The sequence below is a fragment of the Myotis yumanensis genome, unplaced genomic scaffold (genome assembly GCF_028538775.1).
Source record: "Myotis yumanensis isolate MYYU_CA2020_CCGP unplaced genomic scaffold, mMyoYum1.0.hap1 SCAF_4, whole genome shotgun sequence".
NCBI lineage: Eukaryota > Metazoa > Chordata > Mammalia > Chiroptera > Vespertilionidae > Myotis > Myotis yumanensis.
In genome coordinates, this window is record NW_027223755.1 from 75317754 (window position 1) to 75343614 (window position 25861).

The window sequence follows — 25861 nt, forward strand, 5'->3', positions numbered from 1 at the left end:
AACTTATGGGGTGGTTGGCTAGAGTTAGAGGAATAATCTACCTTCACCGACTAGAGGAGAATTGGTAGCTTGTACAGTAACTATACTTGCTGCCTCACTAGCATCTTTTCACCAATACAGAAGATCACAATAAAAGTATTCACTAATTTCCTAATTAAAATAACTTACTGTGTACAAAAGAGAAAAAGATAAAGCTTATTTATTGATCCTTTGTTCTGTCATAAATCCATTAAGATTCTTTAGCCAATATAATTTGGGCAAATATAAGTTTCAAGTTGAGCAATATCATATGCTCATTTACCTATCTATATTCATAAAAGCCTTCTATATACATAAAAGCTTTCTATATACATAAAAGCCTAAGTGACCATTTGACTGTTCGACAGTTAGACTGGTAGCTATGATGTGCACTGACCACCAGGGGGCAGATGCTCAATGTACAGGCATGGAAACATGGAACAGACTGATGAATCTCAGAAGGAAGGAGGGGGGAGGGCGGGAAGAGATTAACCAAAGCTCTTATATGCATACTAGAGGCCTGGTGCACAGATTCTTGCACCAGTGGAGTCCCTTGGCCTGGCCTGCAGAGACCAGGCTAAAACAGGCAGCCCAACATCCCCTGAGGGTCCCAGATTGGGAGAGGGTACAGGCCAGACCAAGGGACCCCACCAGTGCACAAATCTATGCACCAGGCCTCTAGTTTAACTATAATAATCCCTCTAATTTTGATTATAATTTTTTATTTTTCTTAGTACTGTTTTTTAAAAATTATGACATATTTTACATTATTTTATTGAATATAATCTAATTATAATCTAATTATAAATCAATTGTGGGTTGATATGAAAATAAATGAAAGAGAAAGAAATCTAGTAGAAAAGAAAGAGGAAAGGAAAGGAAAGGAAAGGAAAGGAAAGGAAAGGAAAGGAAAGGAAAGGAAGGGAAAGGAAAGGAAAAGAGAGGAGAGGAGAGGAGAGGAGAGGAGAGGAGAGGGGAGGGGAGGGGAGGGGAGGGGAGGGGAGGGGAGGGGAGGGAAGGGAAGAGGGAGAGGAAGAGGGAGAGAGGAAAGGAAAGACTCCTCACTAAACTCACTGCAAATATCCCAAGTGCTTAGAAAATATTACAACTTCCCATTAGTGTGATGAAAGATAAAGATAACCAGGGGAATAAATGGCTAGAAATCTGGGAACATGGACATGGAAGAGGGAGTTTACAACTATGAAAAGTGAATTTTTCTGCTGTTGTAGACTGAAATGATGTGTTCTTTCTAGAAAAAAAATATTCACAGTGAACAAACTGCACTTTAATGCATTATCATTTCTCTGTAAAGGTCATTATTATTAGATTTGACATGTATAGTATTACCAAAACTGGCCTAAAGAAATGATACTAATTTTTAAATTCAGTTTTCAGATAGGGGACAAAGAAGATGATAGATAATATTAACCAGGGAAGACTTTTCGGTTTCATGGGAAATTGCCCCAAAGATCATATGACTATGATCTCCCTAAAAACTTGGGGTTTCAGGAGGTCACCTATCATTTTGGGAACACACTTCCCCACACTGGGAACTCACTTGCTTGGATGCTTGCAACCAGAGCTAACTGAAGCACGTGAGTGCTGGCCCACCTTCCCTGCTGCATCGTGCTGGGAGTGCATGGCTTCGTACAGGTGTCCACACAGCTGCATATTCTTTTAAGACTACTCTCCTATCTGCTGCCAGTGACTGTCAATTTAATGCGAGCACCTGCTGCCCTCTTGCTTAGTTAATTCATAGTGATCCGCCTGAACTAAAGGAAATTTCAGAAAAGCCTCTGTTCTTCAGTAATAAATTACCAGTCTCTACTTTGGCCTGAAGGGTCTTTGATTCATGTCATATTACACTTACACTAAGCACTGATGACAGTGGACACATTTAGTTTCTCTAAGTAGTGCTGGGGCTGAGGAAAAGGAAATAGCTACTAAGATTAAATGAAATGAGAAGATCAATTGTCTGCCTGAATATTGACAGCTGGGGAACCAGTCATCTTTGACCTCACACTGGAGGCATTTATTCATGGAGGAGTAAAAGCACTAGCTATAAATTTTTGCAATAGTGACTTGGCAGAGTGCATAAAGAAAAAAAACGGTAACATCACTTATTTATTTAATAACTTAAGAAAATACTATGGAGCAAAGATAGGTCTTTTCAACAAATGGTGCTGGGAAAACTGGACATCCAGTTCTGAAAACAGTAACAACAACAAAAACAAAATAATTTTAGATATAGACCTTACACACTTCTCAAACATGAACTCAAAATTGATCACAGACCTAAATATAAAATGCAAAACTATAAAACTCCTAGAGGATAATATCAGGGAAAATGTAAATGACTTTGGGTTTGGCAATGACTTTTTAGATATAATCCAAAGGTATAATCCATAAAAGAAAAAACTGACACATTGAATTTCATTAAAACTAAAAATTCTGTACTGCAAAAGACCCTGTCAAGGAAATGAAAAAACAAAACACAACTAGGAGAAAATATTTTCAAGAGATATTTCTGATAAAAGGTGGTTATCCAAAATATACCAAAAACTCTTAGAAGTCAACAAGAAAATAAACAACCTGATTAAAAAATGGATCAAAGTGCTTAACAGGTACCTCACCAAAAATGATAGACAGGTGCCAAATAAGCATATGAAAAGATTCTCAATGTCCTATGTCTGCAGAGAAATGCAAATTAAAACAATAATATGTACCACTACACACCTATTAGAATGGCCAGAATGCAGAGTACTAAGAACAATGAATGCTGGCAACACTGAATGTGCAGAACAGGAACTCTCACTCATTGGTGCTAAGAATGTAAACTGGTACCGTCACTATGGAAGACAGTTCAGCAGGTTCTTACAAACTAGATATACTCTTACCCTACAATCCAGCAATCACAATTCTTGGTATCTACCCCAAAAAGGTTGAAAACTCATGCCCACACAAGTTTATAGTAGCTTTAGTTATAATTGTTATAATGTGGAACCAACCAAGGTATTCTTCAGTAGGTGAGTGAATGAATAAATTATGGTACATCCACACAATGGAATATTAAAAAGAAGAAATGAGTTATCAAGTCATGAAGAGACATGGAATAAACTTAATGCATATTAGTAAGTGAAAGAAGCCAGTGTGAAAAGGTTACATACTACAAGATTTTAACTTTGACATTCTGGAAAAGGAAAAGTATATAGAAAAGATCAGTGGTTTCCAGGGTTTGGGGGGGCAGGGAGAGAAAAATGAATAAACAGAACACAGAGGATTATTAGGGCAGTGAAATGTTCTTTATGAGTATAGTGGAGACATGTCATTATACATTTGTCCAAACACATAGAACTGTATGACACCAAGCGTGAACTTTCATAACCTTTGGACTTTAAGTGACAATGATGTATCATTGTAGATTCATTCATTATAACAAATATACCACTATGGGGAAAATGTTGATAATGGGGGAAGCTACACATGTGTGGATGTAGGGAGTATATGGGGAATCTCTGTACCTTCCACTCAATTTTTCTGCAAACCTAGAAATGACTGTAAAAAATAAAATCTATTTTAAAAAAATGATGGACACAGGCAATAGTGTGGTGATTGCCAGAGCATGGTGGGGGGAGGTGGTGGAGAGTATAGGGAGAATAAATGGGGATAAACAGAGACTTGACTTGGGGTGGTGAACACACAATACAGTGTGCAGATAATGTGTCATAGAATTTATGCACCTGAAACCTGTAGAATCTTGTTAAGCAGTGTCATCCTAATAAATTTAATAAAAAGGAAAATCAAAAGATAAACATAAAAAATTTGTGATTTATTGCTTCAAATTTTCTTTGCTTTCCAAATAGTTGTGATTATAACTTTCCTTAAGCTAAATTTATTTATTTTTGCCCATCGTACTATCTTATCACAAGTATATTTAAAGATATTAGGCAAAACAGCAAGAATAATAAAAAATTACAAAAATGAAATGTAGATATCATTTGCCTGATAATACTCACTACCACTTCATTCCTGCCAAAATATTCACTGAGTGGACTCTTTAGCAAAAGTTTCACTAGAGCTATTATAGTGAATCCAGGTGATGTGACCATGGTTTAAAATTTTAGTTGTTCTTATATTAAAAAGCCATTAATAAATCCACACTAGGCACATGGATATGGTATATAGGGTGATTACCGGAATCACTCTATTCCCTTTTAACAGTGAATGACTCATTACAAACTTTATGAAACCTTAAGTACTAAGAAAATGAAGTCAAATCCAGTCACAGATTTTTATGTTATCTTTTTAAATCAATTTTATTGAGATATAATTTGCATTAAACATAACGCACCTATTTACATTGTATAGTTTAATAAGCTTGGATGCCCAAGTAACTACCACCACAATCTAGAAGTGAACATTTCCTTAACTCCCAAGTTTTCTTTTGCCTCATTCCAACTAATCTTCCCCACCGCCAAACCTCTGCACCTGGTCCCAGGCAACCACTGATCTGATTTCTATTACTATAGCTTCATTTTGCCTATTGCAGAATTTTATTTAAACGGAGTCATACAGTATATATTCTTTGTGTCTGGCTTCTTTCACTCATCATAATATTTTTGAGATTCACCCATCTTTTTCTTATATCAGTAGTTCATTCTTTCATTTGCTGAATAGTACTCTATTATATGATTATACCATAATACATTTATCCATTCACTTATTGCTGGAGATTTGTGTTGTTTATATTTTTTTTGCTAGTATGAATAAAGTTACTATGAACATTTCTCTTGGGTAAATACCAAGTAGTGGAAATGTTGGATCCTGTGAAAATATATATATCAGGCAAATTATTTTCCAAAATAGTTATACCAACAGGAGTATATGACAGTTCCAGTTGCTGCTATACAATGTCTCAAACATTTAGCATTGTTAATATTTTTAATTTTAAGCATTACAGTGAATTTATAATAATGTTTCATTTTGGTTCCATTTCTTTGATGACTAATGTTGAACATCTTTTTGTGTGCTTATCAGCTATCCTTATATATTCTTTTGTGAATTATCTACACACAACTTTGCCCATTTTAAAATTAAATTGTTCATCTTCTTCTGATCTATTATAATTGTTTTAGAAAATATTTTGGGTGCAAATATTTTGATACATATGTCACCAGGAGTAACATAAAGTTACAAGAATGAGGATAAAGAAAAACCCTCGGCCTGGACACTCAGAGCCCATTTGGGCACATGGGAGCAATATCAGCATATTTGGGGAAGTCAAATTGCAGTGTTAGAAAATGAGACAATCTAGAAACATAGAATGATTTTGAAAGAATTCTAGTGAGCAAAAACAAAGAAACAAAAAATAGAACTCTAAGCTCAACCAGAATATGTAACGAGGCAAAGCAAAAGGAAATATTGATAAGTGGTAAGAACAGCTGAGGTTAGACAACAGAAAATCAACTGGGGTGCCATTTGGAGTGAAGATTGAGATGTATCTTGCATAACTGTCTACCTGTTTGAAGCTTTGCCAAATACAATGTTGTCTCTCACCCTGTAAATATAGCTGAATTACTCTTTACCAGAGAAAATTAGATACCAAAGCACTCATTTTGCTAAAATCATTCTAAAACGTTTTGCTTTCTAACCCAAGATGTTTATATCCCCACCTCATTCAAAATAAGTAATTTCTTGTATTTTAAATACTTGTTTTCTCTCATGCAAATGAAATAGTCTTGAAAATAGAAAAGAAGTCACTACAATAAAAAAGTTAAATTTACATAGGTAAGTTTTTAGGAAAACCTTAATTTGAGGAAATATACAACATTTTTGTCCTGTAAAAACTTAGAATTTACTTTCCAATAAAATTTACATTTTAGAAGAAATATATATTATATATATATTAAGCCTTCTGAACAAATGCTTAGCAGAAATAGTTAACCTGCCAAACCTGTGAATAAACATTTCTTTGGTAGCACATGGTAGTATTCACACAACAATCAGGTTCTAAAATATGTTTCTTCAATGTTATATAAAAACATTCAGTTTGTGTAATGAACAACAATAGTGCCAGTAATCAAAGAAAATCAGGATTGTCAACAATGAGAAATAATGTCTCCTAGCAACCAAGTTTCAATTACTCTTTGTTTGATAACAAGTGCTGAGATAGTTTACGCTGGTAGCTTTATTCTAGAGAGTAATGCATTATCAAAGACCAAAAGAGAGACTCCTATATTAACCAGCTCTGGTTTCTAATCAAACATCTTGCAATTAATTTTATTAGTGGCTTAGACCTAATTTACTTTGAATGAGCTATAACTATGATTTGTTATTGTCATGTTCTAAAATAGCATGTGGAATAATTATTTGTTTAAATAATGGAATCATTGCCATACAGATGATACTCCAACAAAGTAAGGATTTATTATCATTAATAATAAGATTAAACAAAATCATATCCCAGAATAGATCCCAGGAGGACCCTTTAGCTATTTTAGTTGAACTAGAAATAATACTAATAATTAAGATATAACACTGACTGTCATAGCAATAGCTACAAAGTTCATGTACTAATAATGCCTTATAAAAACCCTCTATTCCCGACATGGATACAATATAAAAGTAAACACTTCATTAAAACCAATCTTCATTATGAACATTACACATCAAACTTTGGAAACAATTTTATTCAAGGGATATGTACTACTCCCTTTATAAAATTTAAATTTGGTAAATGATCATTGAAACTGAGTGGTTCCAGCTATATTTCCTTTGCATTGGGTGGGTCTTTTACCTCGACATTCTTCTTTTACATAGAAACAATTCAGGAGACTGATCATCCCAGGACCTCAATGTGAGAGGAAGACTATGGCTGCATTGCTGCTGCTAGATTATCATTGGTTTTAGCAGTCCACATCATCTGAACATATTGAACAGAAGAGGCTCATGGAAAATAGCACAAACACACCCCCTACACACAAACATACACAGGTGAACACACAACCTGCTAGAGGCCAAAATGATAATTAGTCAAGTCTATACAAAGTAGCTAAAGCTTGATTATGCCAAAGTAGGACTATTACATATAAAGAATCCCTCTCATAAGCACACAAGTGAGGTTAACCGAAGAAAATGAAGATATTGTTTATGTACCAGTAAGTTCAATGACTTTTTTTTTTAAGTATTATTGTGGAACATAATTTTCTGGCAAATAAAATTATTTTTCTATATCCAATAAAAAAGATTTAATTAATCTGAAAACAACGATTTCAATAAAATGCCATTTTCAGAAGAAAGTCATAATTTACCATGTTTGTCCAAATGCTATTGCAAGGGGTACTGAAAGAAGATCAGCTACAGTCAGCTTTTGAGCGATTGGGAGACTCTGAGTGTGCAAATGCATCATCTTTCAGAAGCAGTTCCATAGCTACCATTTTTACGGTTTTAATCCGAAGCTTTGCAAAAATATTTGCCAGCTGACCATGCCAAATATGGATTGATTTGTCTCCCCGTCCTTGAGACAATAAACAAATGTGAAAAAAAAACCTTTTTTCACTTATCTATACTAATAAAAGGGTAATATGCTAATTAGACCAAAGACTTCCGGGAGACCAGCCAGGGAGGGCAGTTGGGGGCCATGAGGCCGGCAGGGGAGGGAAGTTGGGGGCCATGAGACTGGCTGGGAGGGCAGTTGGGGGATGAGGCCAGCAGGGGAGGACAGTTGGGGGCCATGAGGCCAGCAGGGGAGGGCAATTAGGGGTGAGCAGGCCGGCAGGGGGGGCAGTTGGGGGCGAGAAGGCTGGCAGGCAGAGTGGTTAGGGGTTATCAGGCAGGCAGGCAGGTGAACGGTTAGGAGCCAGCGGTCCCAGATTGCAAGAGGGATGTCCGACTGCCAGTTTAGGCCCGATTCCTGTGGGGTCCCAGATTGGAGAGGGTGCAGGCCAGGCTGAGGGACACACCCCCTCCCCATGCACGAATTTTGTGAACCAGGCCACTAATACTTACATAAAACAGGAAAACACTGCTCACAAGAATAAGAATAAGTCTGCATTCTAAACTTAGTAGAAGTGGGTCTTACGTAAATTGTGTAACTTCTTTGGCTCTCAATTTTCACATTAGTAAAATGTGTGTGTGTGTGTGTGTTTGTGTTTAGAACCAGATTAATTTTCAAAGAATGACTTTTAATTTCTCACAGACATGGAAATAGTCTCTGAGGACAAGAAAAGAGAAAGGGAAGCAATACCATGACAGTGAAAACTGTGTATCCTATTGGCAGAAGTTGGGTGTTCATGTCCCTAAGTTAGACAGAAATGCCTTCATTGGCAATATTTTCCACTGAATTCTGAAAAATTTGGAAATCACTATAGTTTATTGGCCCGAAAATTCCTTTACTGTCAGTATAAACTAACAAGTTCCACACTGGCCCGGAAGGCTGCCACAGAAACACTGTGGCACATGGGCCCTGATCCCCTCTGCTGGGCCTCAAGGATAAATTTGGCTACAGACACCAAGAAAAATAAAAATAAATAAATAAACTCAGAAACTCTGCGTTGCATACATTTATACATAAATATGTACATAAGCCAGAGTGTAAGATGAGTTACTGCTGGGGACCAGATCATACAGTGGAGACTTGAGCACACCAGGCTACTTTCCAGAGTCCCACCGCTTTGCTTTTGAACCATTACCAATGCCTTTCAGCAGTGCTGTCAACAGAGCTCAGATAGGGTCTTGAACTCCAGAGAATGAATGAGATATGCCAAATGAAGCATAATTACTTCATTGACGTCATTCAGTTTTCAACTTACATTTAATAGGGAGCTTCTACTGCTTGAAACAGTGGGCCGTTTGTAGCACATTATGCAAATGTAAGACTAATCTTTTGCATTATACATAAGAGCTGCTTATTGTGCATTAACTAATTTATCTGACTACGCGGGGGCTATGAATGCTGATTTTTATTAAGCTCTTCATTTAAGTGAAAACGTAGGCTTGGCAAGTGCATATATTAGCATGTGCCTATCTTGCATGGATGAATAAATACATATACAGATCTAGTTACCAAGTGACATTCTTTTGGTGGTAAAAATCATCAAGTATGATATATTTTTTTCAGTCACATAAGTAAAATGAGAAAGTGAGAATTAAATAATCAGAGGAAAAACTCCTGTATTGTTAATATTCATCACACTTTTTTTTAATCATGGTCACAAAATTGCTTTTTAATAAGACAGACTGTGTAGTCTAAAGTCAATAGTTCAAATCTTATGTAAGTATCCTTTAGAATGATGCTGACTATTTTGTTATCATAAAAAGTAAACAAAGAACAATTGAACACAAAGCCTAATGAAAGCAGTCACTTTAGTTTTAAAATTTTAATTCATTTGAGTAAAGAAAAAAAGAAGAGTAAAATAATATTTTGTTAACTATACACTAATGAACTTGGTTCAGATCTAGGCACAGGCAAGTCTAGACAGACATGTGAATACTGTTTCATGTAATGCTCAGTTAATTGGTATACATATAGATTAAAGCACACATTTGAAGCCAATACAGACCCTACTCTTCTCAGCAAGTTGTTTAAATTTCACGATACCAAAAATATTGCATTTTATTTGCTTAAATTCATGTAGATTTGATTTTAACCAGCCAATATATAATGAAAACCCTCTATCTATAAATCATTACAAATATTTTGAGTTTAGGTATTTATTTTTTGGTCTTAGGAAGGTGGAACATGCTTTATTTCTTTTTAATCTTTATTGTGGAAAGTATTACATATGTCCCCCTTTCCCTCCATTCCCCTCTCCCACCCTTCTCCCCGCCAGGCCTTTACCACCCTATTGTCTGTGTCTATGGGTTATGCATATATGCATGTGAGTTCATTAGTTGATCTCTTCCCCACCCCTCTCCTGCCTTCCCTCTGAGTTCTATCTCTTTAAAAAATATTTTAAAGTTAATAGCTTGCTAATAGGAAATGAGTCAGTGATCACCTTTATAACTGATTTTAAGGTAAAAGGGCAAGAGGAAATGAATGAGCCTGATACTTTGGAGATGCTAAATAGCAATGGTGGCCAGTACAACAGATGCAAACGGCAGAGAAATCTAGTACCTCATTCTAACTTCAAACTTAAGTTTCCAGTTTTTGTTTAAAAATAATGCCTGGTTGCTGTGTATCATGCCTAAGAACAACTCATTCCTTTATCAGCCAGGTAAACTAAAACACATATTACTATACACAACACAAAACCAGCACTGGGATTTGGCCATGAGCCCAACTTAACTGCAGAATGTTTATTAAATTATTAAAATTTATGGGTTGATAGCACTTTCAAGCAATTTATTATAGCTGTAAACCATTTTTAAGTTTTGAAAACACAATAAAGTTGATTTAATAATCCTTCTAATCTTATACACAACTTCCTCCAGAATTTTCTTCAATTACGCCTCATAAATTACAATTTATTGTGTATTAGAGAAACACTAAAAAACAAATAATTCATGAGAATTTCATCAGATTCATTTATTCTGAAACATTTGCCAGGAAGCATAACAAATTCACATGTGACCCCTGCACTCAGAAGAGCTGAAGTTCAAATCAAAGCCACAATGGAGAGTTCCTTTGCCAAGGATAACAACTAAAATCTTCCCTTAACTTGAGCCAGGAACTTGGCTTTAATGAATGCAAGGGTGAAGGGGTCAGGGAAGACAGAGAGGCAGTTCTAGGGAAATTCTCTCTACTCAAAAAACAGCTTGAATTGCAAAGCACAGATAGTCACATCACCTTTTTGTAGGACTTTGTTAGAGAACAAGCAGTTGAAAAGAGGGAACACAAAGAGACAGGAATTGTGAGCACACAATGTGTTTTCCTCAGGGGCAGTAGGTCATTAGTGTAGGCAAATTCACTTAGCTTTAATGACTTTTAAGTGAACGTTCCATACTCTTTAAAAATAGAATTGACAGTGGTTTAGAAGGATTAATCTCTAATGGTAGAATAATTCAGAATCTGTTTCATCTTCTATAGTGACTTAATTAGGACAGAATTATACTATGTTGTACCTCGCGGGTCCTGTGGCTTATAAGACTTTATTTTAAAAACTGAGACAGAATTTTTAGGAAATATTAGGGGTTCTTTCAATGGAACAAAAAGAAAATCTATGCATAATAGATAGGTCCCCTGGCTAGATGGGGGAGAGGGTTGTAACAGTGCCCTGAAGAGACTCTATGCAGTGTGAGGAAACATTGCATCTACATCCCTTAAACCTTTCAGGTCTGTGTCCTCATACTCACATCAGGAGGCTGAAACCTCTGTCCAAGTAAACCTATCATCTGCTCCAATTATGATAAGTCTACAGCTGGTGACTCCCTGGGCTTACAGAACCAGACACTAGAGTGGAACTGGCTCTGGGAGAACCTCCCAGGGGCAGAGGATTTCTTCTAAAATGGTATGTCTTCCTACTTGGGTTATCCACAGGATCTAACTTTTTTTTTTCCTTTTATTTATTTTTTATTATTGTTATTTTCTTTTTTTGTTTAAAGTATTACAAATAGTAGTGCATATGTCTCCTTTTTTTCCCAATTGACCTTCCCCCAGCCTCCCCTACACCCCAGCACATGCCCTCACCCAGTGTCTTGTGTCCATTGGTTATGCTTATATGCATGCGTACAAGTCCTTCGGTTGATCTCTTACCTCCCCCCACCTCCCAACCCTCCCCAACCTTCCCACTGTAATTTGACAGTATGTTCAATGCTTCTCGTCTCTGTATCTATTTTTGTCCATCAGTTTATAATGTCCTTTATTATCCATAAATGAGTGAGATCATGTGGTATTTTTCGTTCACTAACTGGCTTATTTCACTTAGCATAATGCTCTCCAGTTCCATCCATGCTGTTGCAAATGGTGAGAATTCCTTCTTTTTTATAGCAGCATAGTATTCCATTGTGTAGATGTGCCACAGTTTTCTAATCCACTCATCTGCTGATGGGCATTTAGGCTGTTTCCAAATCTTAGCTATGGTGAATTGTGCTGCTATGAACATAGGGGTGCATATAACCTTTCTGATTGGTGTTTCTGTTTTCTTGGGATATATTCCTAGAAGTGGTACTACTGGGTCAAATGGCAGTTCCATTTTTAATTTTTTGAGGAAACGTCATACTGTCTTCCACAGTGGCTGCACCAGTCTGCACTCCCACCACCAGTGCACAAGGGTTCCTTTTTCTCCGCATCCTCTCCAGCACTTGTCATTTGTTGATTTGTTGATGATAGCCATTCTAACAGGTGTGAGGTGATACCTCATTGTTGTTTTGATTTGCATCTCTCAGATGATTAGTGACTCTGAGCATGTTTTCATGTCTCTTGGCTTTCTGAATGTCCTCTTTGGAAAAGTGTCTATTTAGGTCCTTTGCCGATTTTTTGATTGGATTGTTTATCTTCCTTTTGTTAACTTGAATGAGTTCCCAGCAGATGTTAGAGATTAAACCCTTATCAGAGATAACATTTGCAAATATGTTCTCCCATGCAGTGGACTTTCTTGTTGTTTTGTTGATGGTTTCTTTTGCTGTGCAGAAGCTTTTTATTTTGATGTATTCCCATTTGTTTATTTTCTCCTTAGTTTCCATTGCTCTAGAAGCTGTTAAATATATTGCTACGACAAATGTCTACTATTTTGCTGCTTATGGCTTCTTCTAAAATTTTCATGGTTTCCCATCTTATGTTAAAGACTTTATTCATTTTGAGTTTATTTTTGTGTATGGTGTAAGTTAGTGGTCTAGTTTCATCCTTTTGCAAGTGTCTGTCCAGTTTTCCCAACACCATTTGTTGAAGAGACTGTCTTGACTCCATTGTATGGTCTTGCCTCCTTTGTCAAATATTAATTGCGCATAATGGCTTGTGTTGAATTCTTGGTTCTCTGTTCTGTTCCACTGGTCTACATATCTATTCTTGTGCCAGTACCAGGGAGTTTTGAGAACAATGGCTTTGTAGTATAGCTTGATATCTAGTATTGTGATCCCTCCAATATTGCACTTCTTTCTCAGGATTGCTGCAGCTATTTGGGGTCTTTTTTTTATTCCAGATGAAAATTTGGAGAATTTGTTCTAGGTCTTTGAAATATGCCATTGGTATTTTAATGAGGATTGCATTAAATTTATAGATTGCTTTGGGTAGTATGGACATTTTAATGATGTTGATTCTACCAATCCATGAACATAGTATATTCTTCTATTTGTTCATGTCTTCCTCTATCTCTTTTTTCAGGGTTCTGAAATTTTCCGAGCACAGGTCCTTTATCTCCTTAGTTAAGTTTATTCCTAGATATCTTAATTTTTTTGTTGCAATGGTAAATTGAATTGCTTTTTAAATTTCTCTTTCTGTGAGTTCATTATTGGTGTATAGAAAAGCCATAGACTTCTGAGTATTAATTTTGTATTCTGCTACATTGCCGAATTCATTTATTAAGTCTATTAGTTTCATTTATTAGTTTTTTTATGGAGTCTTTGGGGTTTTCTATGGACAATATCATGTCATCTGAGAATAAGGACAGTTTTACTTCTTCTTTTCCAATTTGGATGCCTTTTATTTCTTCTTTTTGTCTGATTGCAATGGCTAGTACTTCCAGTACTATGTCGAACAGGAGTGATGAAAGTGGGCATCCCTGTCTTGTTCCTGTTCTTAGTGGAAATGGTTTTAGTTTTTGCCCATTGAGTATGATGTTAGCTGTGGGTTTGTCATATATGGCTTTTATTATGTTGAGGTATGATCCTTCTATTCTCACCTTGCTGAGGGTTTTTATCAAGAAAGCGTGTTGGATTTTGTCAAGTGCTTTTTCTGCATCAATGGATATAATTATATGGTTTTTATCTCTTAGTTTGTTTATATGGTGTGTCACATTTATTGATTAGTGGATATTGTACCATCCTTGCATCCCTGGAATAGATCCAACTTGGTCATGGTGTATGATCTTTCTAATGAATTGCTGGATTCGATTTGCTAGAATTTTGTTGAGGATTTTGGCATCTATGTTCATGAGGGATATTGGCCTGTAATTCTCTTTCTTTGTATTGTCTTTATCTGGTTTTGGGATTAAGGTAATGCTGGTTTCATAGCAAGAGTTTAAGTGCTCCTTCCTCTTGAATTTTTTGGAGTAGTCTGAAGAAGATAGGTTTTATTTCTTCTTTGAATGTTTAATAAAACTCCCCTGTGAAACCATCTGGTCCAGGGCTTTTGTTTGTTGGAAGATTTTTGATTACTGCTTCAATTTCCTCCATTGTTATTGACCTATTCAGATTTTTTTTATTTCTCCTGGCTGAGTTTTGGAAGGTTGCATTTTTTTAGAAATATGTCCATTTCTTCTAGGTTGACCAGATTGTTGGAGTAGAGTTCCTCATAGTATTTTTTTATGATTCTTTCTATTTCTGTGGGGTCTGTTGTTATTTCACCTCTTTTGTTTCTGATTTTGTTTATTTGGGTCCTTTCTCTTTGCTTCTTGGTGAGCCTGACTAGAAGTTCATCAATCTTGTTTATCCTTTCAAAGAACCAGCTCTTGGTTTCATTGATCTTTTGTATTGTTTTTATTTTTATTTATTTTTTTGGTCTCTATGTCATTTATTTCTGCTCTGATCTTTATTATTTCCTTCCTTCTGCTGACTCTGGGCTTTTCCTGTTGCTCTCTTTCTAATTCTTCAAGTTGCAGACTTAGATGGTTTATTATCAGTTTTTCTTGTTTTTTGAGGTAGGCCTATAATGCTATGAACTTCCCTCTCAGTACTGCTTTCATTGTGTCCCAGGCTTTGGATCGTTGTGTTTTCATTGTCGTTTGTTTCCAGGATGTGTTTTATTTCTTATTTGATCTCTTTGGTAACTCACTCATTGTTTAATAGTAAGTATCTATCTTTCAATAAATGATCAAGACCCCCCTCATGGGACTTGAGAGCAATCAGAAATATGAAACTTTCATTCATTTAGTCATTGTGGGCTTTTAGTGTCAATTTAAAGTCAGACTCCATAAAAGACTAAGTTGAGCTCTCATTTCACTCTTTTCCTCTTATTAATTCTATTTTTTCTTCCTGGTGCTGTACTTGATCCTTGAGTAACACAGACTTGAACCATACATATACATAAAAGTATATGTCATTTTTTTCAGTAAATATACAGTTGGCCTTCCATTTTCCTGGGTTTTGCATCCATAGACTCAACTGACCATGGATGGAAAACAATAGTTTAGATCCATGGTTTGGAATCCATGAATGGGTAGGACTAACTCTGCATTATTCTACATCACTTTATATAAAAGACTTGAGCACCCATATATTGATCCTGAAACCAATCCCCTACAAATACCAAGATATAACTTTAGTTAAGTTTTGGGGGAGTCAAAAGTTACATGCAGATATTTTACTCCACGGAGCCATCAGCCCCAAACCCCACATTATTCAAGGCTCAACAATACTTGACTATGGTACACTGCTAGAAGAACATGTCTAGCTCTATTCTGTTTCCCATGAATGTTCATGGGTGTCTATATCTGTATCAAAAGACTCTACTTTCTTTACCACAGTAGCATTAGATAGACACTAAGCCTTAATTGGGTGAATCAAATTCATCTCCATGAAATATGGAACTAATTAATTATGTAGAGCTGAATTGAATGATCCTGAAGACAAAGGACTAAAGGTACTATTCTGTGGTGATCATGATGATCATATTCAAAGGAGGACAGTCTGCAGGGGAAGAAGCTTGGAATGAAGTTATGAAGAAAAGTAAGAATAGCAAACCATGAGGCTATAGGAAGAGTTAAAGAAAATAGTTTCCCTCTTTTCCCTGTGACCTATTAATTCCTATAGAGTCTACATATATTTCTAACTTTTGTATTCTTTGTAGTCTCTTGTTCTATAAGCCCCATTTTAATTTGAACTAGTGTTCCTAAAAAAACTAATGTCACTGTGTGTATGAATCAGGGTGGTGGAGTGTACTCTGTCCATATTCCACTTGCAAGACTGCTGCAAGCACTGAAAACAGCAATTCTGTGTACAACCAACAAGGACAGGAATCATGCTAATCTCTCAGCTCTTGGGTTCACTTGCCCAAGAGGCACCAAGTGACACAGCTACATCAGCACCAGATACTTTCTGGACTCTTGCTGGCTCATGTCCTGCCCACCTTTATCCTTCCCTGAGAGACACAAAAAGCAGCTTTAAACCTCCACTTCCACATTCTTCCAAGTCCTTCTCTCACATGGAGCTAAGTCAGAAGTTATAAATGGTCTACCAAAAAGTATATGTCATCTGTATTTTATCCAAAGGGATCAAATTGATCCACAAGAAATCAGCAATAGGTTGTGGAGCATGTTCCAGGAGATTCGTAAGTGACCATTAAGTATTTTTCAAGTGGAAGAACTACATAATTGACAGTAATTATCACCAGTTTGAATTTGGGTAACTTCATCATGGCCTAAAGGTCATATATGTTCCAGTTATGATGAAATCACAAAGTCCAGATTTATTTTCTCACATAACCAACTCATAAACTAGACTAAATATATAAATCAGTGGGTTTCAGACCCTGGATTCTAGGAAGCACGGGACTGAGATCATTGTGAAAAGGGAAACAAAGAGGTGATTTACAGTTGCTCGATCTTACTGCCTAAAGGAAGTCCCCTAGCCATGGCAAAGGGAGATGAAACCCAAACAGAGCCCTTATGGTCTCCATGAATACAGAAGTCAGAGTTGAATATTTGGAGAGCCCACGAGGGTATAGAATTTGCAGAGTCAATATAACTGTAAAGAAATCTCCAGAAATTTGCAAAGGTTTCATCTTGGGGTGTTTTGTTTTATTTTTACTGAGGACTGATAACTGCATTAATATAAGGAAATCACCCGAGGCAGAGGAAAGAATCAAAAGAAAGGAGCAGGTGCAACAGCCTCGGAGATCCAACAGGCCAGGAGTAGTTCATGTTCCCACCAGCCAGAGTGGAAGTCATTGGTGATGCTTTATCAGAGAGAACACCCAGAAGATTTTCATCTCAGTACTGGGGAAAATTAGCACTAGCATAAAACCCACTTAACAAAGTTTAACATAACAATAAAATTGTTTCCAAGTAACTTTGCTGCAACCCAAAATAAAGTTCAGGAGTATTTCAAGGAATTACAAAATATCCAACACCTAATACAGTAAAACTAAAAAAGCAGGCATCCAACAAAAAATTAGTGAGCATGCAAAAAAGAAAGAAAAGAAGGATAAAAATAAATCAATAGAAACAGAAATGACACAGTGATAGAATTAGCAGATGAGGCCATTAATATTGTTATTATAAAAACACTACACATGTTCAAAAACATAAAGCAAGAAAACATGTATATGTTAAGGAGATCATAATAAAAGATGATATAAAACAGAAATTATAGACAAATCTTTAAAAAATCCAAACTTCCAGCGATAAATGACTCATTATGTAGTATTAAGAGCAGATTAAACACTGCAGAAGAATAGACTGATACATCTAAAGTCATAGCAAAAAAAAAGTACAAAAATTATACACAGAGAAAAATAGATTATAAAAAAATGATCATACTATAAGTGAGCTCTGGGACAAGTTCAAACAGCCAAGTAATTTGGGTCCTTGTAAAGAGAAATAAATGTGAGATGGAATAAAATATTTGGAATAATGGCTAATATTTTTCAAATTTGTTAAGAACTGTAAACCAGCAGATCCAGGAAACTTAATAAAGAACAAGTGCAAGATATCTGAAGAAAACTATGCCAATGTAGACCATAAGCAACATCTTTAAAACCAATGATAAAGGGAACATCTTAAAAGCAGCCAAAGAACACATTACTTACATAGAAACAAAGATAAGAAGGACAGCACACTCTCCATCAGACACAGTACAAAAGAAGATTGTGGAGCAACATCCATTAAAGGATTAAAAGAAAAAGTTGGCAACATATGATTCTATAACCAGTGAAAACATCTTTCAAAAACAATGGTGAAATCAACATTTTTACAGATCTTTTTAAAAGCTGATAAAATTGATCACTCCATTACAATATTTTAAAAGAATTCCATCGAGTAGAAAGAATAATAAATACCAAGTTGGAAATCTGGACTTACATAAGGGAAAGAAGAGCACCAAAAATAATATATATGTGGGTATATAAAAATATTTTCTTGGCTTTAAAATATCTTTCTAAAATAGCTAATTGGTTTGCACTAGTCAGGCAGCTCAATTGGTTGGAGTGCTGTCCAGTACACCAAAGAGATTGCAGGTTTGATTCCTGGTCAGGCCACATACCTACGTTGTGGGTTCGATCCTGATCAGGGTGCATACAGGAGGCAACCAAAGGATCGATCTTCCTTTCCTTTCCTTTCCTCCCTCCTTCTTTCTTTCTTTCTTTCTTTCTTTCTTTCTTTCTTTCTTTCTTTCTTTCTTTCTTTCTTTCTTCCTTCCTTCCTTCCTTCCTTCCTTCCTTCCTTCCTTCTTTCCTTCCTTTCCTTTCCTTTCCTTTCCTTTCCTTTCCTTTCCTTCCTTTCCCTTTCCTTTCCCTTTCCTTTCCTTTCCTTTCCTTTCCTTTCCTTTCCTTTCCTTTCCTTTCCTTTCCTTTCTTCTTTCCTTTCCTTCCTTTCCTTTCCTTTCCTTTCCTTTCCTTTCCTTCTTTCCTTTCCTTTCCTTTCCTTTCCTTCCTTTCCTTTCCTTTCCTTTCCTTCCTTTCCTTTCCTTCCTCCTTTCCTTTCCTTTCCTTTTCCTTTCCTTTCCTTTCCTTTCCTCTTCCTTTCCTTCCTTTCCCTTTCCTTTCCTTTCCTTCCCTTTCCTTTCCTTTCTCTCTTCTCTTCTTTCTTTCTTTCTTTCTTTTCTTTCTTCTTCTTTCTTTCTTCTTCTCCTTTCTCCTTCCTTCCTCCCTCCCTTCCATCCCTCCCTTCCTCCCTTCCTTCCACTCTCCTCTGGCCACTCTCTCTGAAATCAATAAAAACATATCCTCAGATAAGGATTTAAAAAATAGCTAATTGGTTAAAGAAAAAAAATAAAAATGTATTGCAGAATTTGTAACACATTATAAAAGTGAAATGGATGACAACAATAGCATAAAGACGATCTGAGATAGGGGAAAGAGAATACACTGTTGTAGTATTCTTGTATAGTACCTAAAGGAGTGTAATATTACTCGAATATATGTGATAACTTAAAGATGTATATCATAAAAACCTAAAGCAAGCACACACATAGACACACACAAAACAAAGTTCTAGTTAATAAATGTATAAGGAAGAAAAAAAATGGAATAAGAAAAAAAATGCATTCCAAAAGCAAGAAGAAAATGTGGAAGAGGAGAACTAAGAAGACCTGGGATAAAAAGAACATATAGCGTAAGATGATAGATTGAAAATCAACCACTGCAATGAGCACATGAAATTGTAATGATCTAAGTTCACCAGTGAAGAGGTAAAATTGTCAAATTGGGTAAAGACCCAAGTAAATATCTTCTTAAATTATAATAAGGAAACATGATAAAGGTTTTTACACCACTAAATTTGACAATTTATATAAAATAATATAATCTTCATAAAAACAAGCTACCAAAGTTCATTCAAGAAGAAAACAGATAAACCTGAAAGTCTCAGATCTATAAAAGAAGTTAAATTTGTAGCTAACAACATTGCCACAAAGAAATTAGTGAGTTGGGTGATGAATACTATAAACACTTAATGAAGAAATAATACCAAGTCTTTACAAACTCTTCCAGAAACTAAAAGAGGGAAATACTTCCCAACTCATTCTATGAAGCCAGCATTATCCAGATATCCAGATCAGAAAAAAACACTGTGAGAAAACTTCAGATCAATACTCTCATGAACACAGATATGAAAATTCTAAACAAAATTTAGCACATGAAATTCAATGATCCTATATAATAAAGAGGTAATATGCAAATTGACTGTCACACCCTCGCACAAGATGGCCACCCCCATGTGGTCACAAGATGGCCACCACAAAATGGCCAGCAGGGGAGGGCAGTTGTGGGCGATCAGGTCAGCAGGGGAGGGCAGTTAGGGGTGACCGGGCTGGCAGGGGAAGGCAGTTAGGAGCAACCAGGCCAGAAGGGGAGGGAAGTTAGGGGCGACCAGGCCTGCAGAGGAGGGCAGCTGGGAGCGACCGGGCCATCAGGGGAGGGCAGTTGGGGGCAACCTGGCTGGCAGGCAGAAGCAGTTAGGGGCAATCAGGCTGGTAGGCAGGCAAGCAGTTGGGAGCCAGCAGTCCCAGATTGTGAGAGGGATGTCCGACTGCCGGTTTAGGCCCAATCCCTGTGGGACATCCAGCAGTTGGATATCCCCCGAGGGGACCCAGATTAGAGAGGGTGCAGGCTGGGCTGAGGGACACACACACCCCCAATGCACGAATTTCATGCACCAGGCCTCTAGTATATAAATAAGGAAATATATCATGACTAGTTTTTATCACAGAATGCAATGTTAGATTAACAATTAAAAATCAATAAATGCAATGCATTAAAAATAAAAATCTGCAACTAATTTCACACCTAATGATGAAAGATTGATTGCTTTTTTCCTAAGATCAGAAACAAGTCAAGGAATACCATTTTTACCATTTTTATTCGACATTAAACTGGAGGTTCTAATCAGTGCAATGGGGTGAGGGAGTGAGGTGGAGCTGGTTAATGAAGGAGGAAAGGGGGACATCTATAATACTTTCAACAATAAAGATAAATTTTAAAAATAAAATAAAACAAGGGGGAAATAAGACACATCAATTGGAAACCTATATGTATATATACACATGTACACACATACACACCCATGTATGTGTGTGTACATACATTTTACAATTCAATAATAGGAATGTACATTGTATGATTACATTTACATGGCTTTCCAGAATAGGTGAATTTATAGAGACTGAAAATAGATTAGTGATTGCCAGGGACTGGGAGAGGAAGGAAGAAACAGTGAGGAAAGGGGAGGATTATTAATGGACACAGAATTTCTTTGGGGGTGATAAAGTTTCTAAAATGAGATAGTAGAGGTGGTAGTACAACTCTGTGAATATACTAAAAGCACTGAACTGTATACTGAATTTTGTGCTGTGTAAATTATATGTTAATAGAGCTGTTTTAAAAAATAATTACATAAAATTATAATTAAACTAGAGGCCTGGTGCACAAAATTCATGCACGGGGGTGGGGGTGTGTCCCTCAGCCCAGCCTGCACCCTCTCCAATCGGGGATCCCTCTCACAATCCAGAACTGCTGGCTCCCAACCGCTCGCCTGCCTGCCAGCCTGATCACCCCCTAAATACTCCCTTGCCAGCCTGATCGACTCCTAACTGCTCCCCTGCAAGCCTGGTTGCCCCAAACTACCCTCCCCTGCAGGCCTGGTTGCCCCCAACTGCCCTCCCCTGCAGGCCCGGTTGCCCCTAACTGCCCTCCCCTGCAGGCCTGGTCGCCCCCTACTGTCCTCCTCTGCCAGCCTATTCATCCCTTACAGCCCTCCCCTGCTTGCCTGGATCACCAACAACTGCCCTCCCCTGCCGGCCATCTTGTGGCGACCATCTTTGACAACATGGGGTGGCCATCTTGTGTGTTGGAGTGATGGTCAATTTGCATATTACTCTTTTATTAGATAGGATAAATCATATTAAAAGCTAAGGTAATAATAAATACTCAAAGATCACCACTTTCTAATTATTTTACATTTTAATATAATCTATGACCTTGAAGCTACTTATACCTATTTTATCTATATGGTAAAAGCGCAATATAATAGCATGCTACTGCACATATCTTATAAGCTCTGAATTCAGTGACATCATGTTGGTAGATTGAAAATGAACACTGTGAGAATATTGACACCACAAAAATTGGCATCCACTACAAATCAGAGTTTTCATCCCCCAGAGAGCTCATTATTAATCATTTGTGAATACATCACTGCCCCCTCTATTTCATCTTTTCTAGCCCAGTCACAGTTGGACTAGAGAAGATAAGCCAGGAGTGGCAAAATGCTGAGGGGGAATGCATGAGACAGTACATTTCTGTTCAATCCTGTAATTAGAGTATGATGTCCCTGGAAGGAAAGAGAGGAGGTTTAGTAAATACCTGTTTTGTACATTATGTGGGGAAATTTTTGTTTTGGATTGAAAGCTATAGTCCAAATATACATTCTTAGATTACAAAATATTTTATTTTTCTTAATTCATTACTCATAAAAAAGGTGGGCATATGACAGCTACAGCTATTCTATTTATATAGATACTAGAGGCCCGGTGCATGGATTCATGCTCCGGTGGGGTCCCTCGGCCTGGCCTGTGCCCTCTCGCAATCCAGGACCCCTTGGGGGATGTTGGAGAGCCAGTTTTAGCCCGATCGCCACAGGCCAGGCCAAGGGACTCCACCGGTGCATAAATCCGTGCACTGGGCCTCTAGTATGCATATAAGATCTTTGGTTAATCTCTTTCAACCCTCCCCCCACTTCCCTCTGAGAGTCATCAGTCTGTTCCATGTTTCCATGCCTCTGCGTTGAGCATCTGCCCCCTTGTGGTCAGTGCACATCATAGCCTCCGGTCAAATAGTCGAATGGTTGAATGGTCACGTAGGCATTTATATATAGATTAGTAGGCCGGTGCACAAAATTCGTGCACATTAAAAGGGAATTAATTGCCCTAACCGGTTTGGCTCAGTGGATAGAGCATCGGCATGTGGACTCAAGGGTCCCAGGTTCGATTCCAGTCAAGGGCATGTACCTTGGTTGTGGGCACATACCCAGTGGGGAGTGTGCAGGAGGCAGGTGATCAATGTTTCTCTCTCATCGATGTTTCTAACACTCTATCCCTCTCCCTTCCTCTCTGTAAAAAATCAATAAAATATATTTTTTTAAAAAAGGGAATTAATTAGCAGAGATATTTTAATATTGCTATTTGCCCTTTCTCTATAATAGAAGTGTGAGAGATGAAAGGAAATTAATAAAATGTATATGAAAATAATATATAAATTTATTAATAAATAAACAGTAACAAAAGGATATAACAACAGAGGCATGATATAAAAACGACAAAAACATGACATGAAAACAACAAAAACATGATATAAAAATAACAGTGATGCAAACAATGACTGATAAAGTGATTAAACTTATTCTAATATCTCTCTGTACACCACATAAAGAGTGAAAACACTTTCAGAGTGTTTGACTAATTTCCCTTGTGATGAAGTACTTAGAACTTTAACTGTAACATCACATGCTCTTCAAACTCGAGAGAAAGCAACATATAACTGACCATGTGCAAAAACAGGTTCAGGTAGGAATATGCCTACTTTGTCTAGAGTTTTTCCTTGAGATTTATCAATAGTCATCACAAATGCTGGCATCGCGGAAAACCTTCATCAAATCAATTTAAATGGGAGGCCAGTGTCAGATGGGACAAATTAATTCTTGGAATCAGAACAACCTCTCCCTCTGCAGATCCTGTTAATACTTCGGCTTTGATAATATTAGGTCGTAATCTTTTGATAATAAATCTAGTACCATTACAAAGACCCCATTTACTATGAGATTTCTCAATAGCATGATGATTGCATCCACTTTCAATTTTAATTTATGACATGGCATTCCTGAAGGAGTAATACTACTAAGAAATTTGATGGGAAAATTTTCCTTTTCAGCATCATCTGTGGATTCAATGGAACCATCACTCAAATATGTGTGAAAATCTCCATCGAGTATATCCAAATTTTCTTCATTTAATTTTTGAACATGCTCATTTTTTGGACAAAGAATTGCACGGTTAGATATATTTTTAATATTATCTATAGCAGTGGTTCTCAACAGTGGCTGCACATTAGAATCACCTGGGAATCTTTTTAAAATCCTGATTCCTGGGCCTCATCCTCCGGAAATTGTTTCTTTGTTATGGGGTGGGGGTCACAACATTAGTAACAAAGAAAGAGAATTTCCAGAGGATGAGGCCAAGAAATCAGAATTTTAAAAAGATTCCCAGGTGTTTCTAATGTGCAGCCAAGGTTGAGAACCACTGATCTATAGATATAGTATTTCCAAAGTTAGCTTCAATAATAGATCCATTACAAATCATTTCATTTCCATGCTCTGCTCCAAGGGTGGGTTCCTGCCTGAACCTCGCCCTCCAGGAAACAGCTGGGAGAGAGCACATTTCCAAGACAACCACTGCAGGACTGACTCCCTTCCAGTTGGACGCACTTCTGGCCGTGATGTTACACCCAGGGTTTTTATATAAGTAGATTAAATCTTTATTGTGGGGAGCCACTACAGTGTTTTGGACAGGTTCAAGCCTTGGACTGATGAGAGGGCACAGTCCTCTCATTGCCACGTGCAAGTCCCAGCTAGAAGGGCAGGGCCCTCCCAGCACAATTATAACCAACAGCTATAGTTGTAAGCTTGAACCTATGGCCCAAACACGTGGCCCCACGTACCTGAGTGATATAGGCTTGATAGAGTTCAGGTGCATGTAGTTGAGTAGGATTGAAACCCAGGAGAATGTTGTAAACATCTTGGTCACGCCCTTTCTTTGCCTCATGGCATCTTCTATAAAATAAAGACATGGCTGTGGGCGTGGTAGCTGTCTCTCAGAGAAGCAGCGTCCCACGGAGACCTGGCTTTCATTCTCTTGCCTGTCTTTTCTAAGTCTTTCAGCTGCCCTCACTCAGGTTCACCCTTGGCCATGCTGGTGCGGCACACTTTATAAAGATATGCCTCCATGCTCCGAGGGTGGGTTCCTGCCTCAAACCCCACCCTCACCAGAAACAGCTCCAGGAAACAGCTCGGGGGAGGGTGCAGCCGTTTCCAAGACAACCCCTGCAGGAGTGACTTCCTTCCGCTTGGTCGCCAGACCGGTCGTGATGTTACACCACCCAGGATTTTTATATAAGTAGATGTCTAACTACTGACTTGCTCTCTAGTCTAATGAATAAGGTCATTAGGTCCACAATTTTTTTTTTCCCCTAAGTGTTGCACTGGGTAAATGGTTATATTTGTTGATTTTGAGCCTTTTTAAAAGTTTTATGAGTCTTCAGAAATTTTTTAACGATACTGATTTCTATTATTGAAAGAGGTTATTTTAATAACCACAAGATCTATTTTTGTATATTGGAAATGATTAGGAAATTTAAAAATAGGTATTAAATATCTGGCTTCATTAGTTACTATCAGTGATAACAGTGATGAGTGTCTTAGCAATTTACACACTTTGATCCATGTCTTCTCCATCTTTAAAAGGGGTTAATAATGGTACCAAACTTTTAGGATTGTTGTGATTAAATGAGATGATCTCTTGTAAAAATTACAGTACTGTTCTTGGCTCATAATAAGCACTTAATAAATGTTTTTTATTTGTATATTTTGCTGTCAACATTTAAATAGGCAATCATAATATTTACTGTGGAAATTCTTGGCAGATTTCATTCCAGAAGTACAACAATATCTATTTAATAAGATTCATTGATTAGTTTCCCCGTGCAAACCCTTTGCCTATTTTACATGTTTAGGCAGTATATTCAGAGACAAGACTTTTCATCTCTAGGAGATTGTTTGTAGTTGAAGGCTTACTGAAAGGGATGGCTGTCCTGTGAGGTGCATTTCCTCAAACACTGTAAAACTGCAAAGGAAGCAGTCTTTCTGGAGCAGGGCTTCCTTTTATCTGTAGCTGCTTACAAGCCCTGGGAACTCTTCAGGGATAATTGCAGTGTAATGCCTTACAGCTGCTTGCTAGGTAATTTACTCAGCTGCCACCACCCGGGGAGATTAGATGGGATTTCCCCTCCTGACACTGGGCCCCCAGAATTTATAGTCCTTTCCCTTTC

At 37.2% G+C, this 25861-nt stretch overlaps 1 pseudogene; it reads left to right on the top strand.

The window, feature by feature from the left end:
- Nucleotides 1-8412: 8412 nt before the first annotated feature.
- On the top strand, nucleotides 8413-8530 carry LOC139009639 (small nucleolar RNA SNORA5; annotated as a pseudogene).
- The last annotated feature ends 17331 nt before the right edge of the window (nucleotides 8531-25861 follow it).